The 2482-nt window shown below is 37.6% G+C and overlaps 1 non-coding gene across 1 annotated transcript; it reads right to left on the reverse strand.

Annotated features, from left to right (window-relative positions):
* Positions 1–1619: 1619 nt before the first annotated feature.
* Positions 1620–1691, reverse strand: Trnag-ucc. The gene has a single exon. It is a non-coding gene; the product is annotated as a tRNA-Gly (tRNA).
* Positions 1692–2482: the final 791 nt, after the last annotated feature.

The raw sequence follows: 2482 nt of genomic DNA on the forward strand, positions 1-2482 counted from the left end.
CTGGTCTTAAAAACATGCATGATGCAAGAAAGTACATTACACAAGAGCCTGCAGTTGGAGAAATGTTATGTGAAGTAGTGAAGTGCATTAAGCTTCTCCAACCAGTTCCAATCACGACAGCAACAGCGGAACGGTGAAGCACCCTTAGACGACTAAAGTCATATCTCCGATCAACACTGGGACAGACTTGAACAACTTGACTCTTCTTCATGTCAATCGAGATGTTTTAGGTGAATTAGATATCCGACCAGTCATCAACGACTTCATATTCAGAATACAGTCAGACAGTCGACATTTGCATCTTTCTAAAGACACTCTAGCCCTAATAATGACATTTAGAGCAATATTAAAAATCTTTATAAAATAGAGAATTAAATACATACATAATGTTAAATTTTCAGTTTCGAAATATTAGTACTATTTTGATACTTTATTACTATAGTACTGTATTAGTTATCTTCAAATACTTAAATACTTTTAGGGTGTAAGACCCAATTAAAACCCGATATTTGCATACTTTTTGACTGATAGTATTAGGCATACTGTGTTAACCTTATTAAAGCATTAACTTTGGGATATTGTTTTACTTAATGAACCCTGAGACTTATTCAAAGTAAGGTTAAACTAGCTAATCAAAATGCTATTGCTGTGCGATAGCAATACTTTTGTTTCATTTTTTTTAATGATAGTTTAGGATATCTAAATATAATTTGTCTTTTCAGAGCTATATATTCACTGCTCTGTAATAGTCTATAAGCATGATTATTACTGCAAATTAAATTAGCTTTTTACGAAAATACCTTGCGTGTTTATGTTTTGTTTCTTTTTCAAAGCCAAAAAATGTGTCAGGCTTGTCGAGTTTCCCGCAATGTGGACTTATCGAGAGTCCAGTTTTCAGGGTTCTAATGTTGATCATACGACTCTAAATTGCATAAAAAACTTTAAAACTCACTATTTTTCATCTAAAATTTAGAAAATTTTCCGGGATGTGCCACCTCCATCCCAATATTTTTTTAAGTTGGCGCCCCTGTGCCCCAATCAAGTCTCGAAAGAGAAAGTCGAAACTGGGTGACGCATTTTTAACCAGCGTTAGAATTAAGAATAAAGTATTTCAATGAACTTGATTGTAATGTAACGTAATAACGGCTAGATGATAACCGGTTTCGCTTGAATGGCAACCATCGTCATATCATGCTTACACTGTAATTGGTGCCTACGTACGACGTTAACAACTGCAACACGTCAGTATCCAGAGGCTGGTCAGGGCGTGACGGTTACTGTGTAAAACCAGCAGGAATATAAGCAAGTTTTATGGATGATTGTTAGTTAATAGAAACCGCTTATCATCAGGTTACTACCCTGTGATGCGATCAAGACAACTGAAATATATACAAAACAAAAAATATCACAGGGTCTCCTGCACCTGACGACGTCAGTCTCCTAGAGAATTAAGAATCAATACAAGTTCATGGGGGTCGTTGTGGCAGTAGCGAGTTGCAATGCATATACGAACGCATAATTGATAGACTTTTCCTATGATCTATGACCTAAGAGTAAAATAAGTTAAGACAGTACTGAACGATTCAAGTGTTGCAAATGCAAACGGAATGCAAAATAACTGCGATGGCCGGGAATCGAACCCAGATCAACTGCTTGGAAGGCAACTATGCTGACCATTACACCACCATCGCCCCGTGATCTACCTACATCATAAAGCTGACTCAGCCAGACGAGCACAGCGCTTCTCTGGCTTTCTCCGTGACGTCAGAGAACCAGATCCCAGCCAGAAGTGTTGCATGCAGCACGCTCTGAGTTCTATTGACGCGCAGATAATCTCCGTCATTAGACAAGAGTCGGCTATCGAGGAGTTTCAGGGTAATGAGTAAGAAAATATTTTAACTTCCCGTCGAGGACGTGGTCTATATCGACACAGCACAAGCTCGTACAAGAACGGGAAGTAGATCGTCTGTGCCCTTATGAAAAGAACCATTTAGTCATCCATGGCATGCCACTTCGGATTAGATTAGATTCAGTTTTCGTACCATAGACATAAGAGAAGAATAGTAAGAAAAGTATGCAAGTTCTTTTTATGCTTATACATCCTATATCTGACATCATTCACGCTGGAAGTACAGACTTGTTTAGGCGCTTCAGCAATTCTGTGATGTGTCTTTCCCAACTGAATTTATTATTAAGTTGTAATATCAGAAATTAACACTGTCAACTCCTTCGATCTGCACTTCTTCATATGTTTTACTCATGCTGGAAGGAAATCTCTTACAGGTTCTGAAATGCTTCTAGTGCGTCTTTTCAAAGCATAGTGACAGTGAATTAGCTTTGAACCATTTATTAATGGCAGCAAACATTTGATTAGCAGCCATTTCTAAATATGTACTTGGCTTTCTATTTATTGACATGTTTGTATTATCTGCAAACTTAGCATCTGGCAATGTAAAAGACGAGAGATCATTAATGTACACAA

Source organism: Schistocerca americana, chromosome 6 (assembly GCF_021461395.2).
Source record: "Schistocerca americana isolate TAMUIC-IGC-003095 chromosome 6, iqSchAmer2.1, whole genome shotgun sequence".
NCBI classification, from domain to species: domain Eukaryota; kingdom Metazoa; phylum Arthropoda; class Insecta; order Orthoptera; family Acrididae; genus Schistocerca; species Schistocerca americana.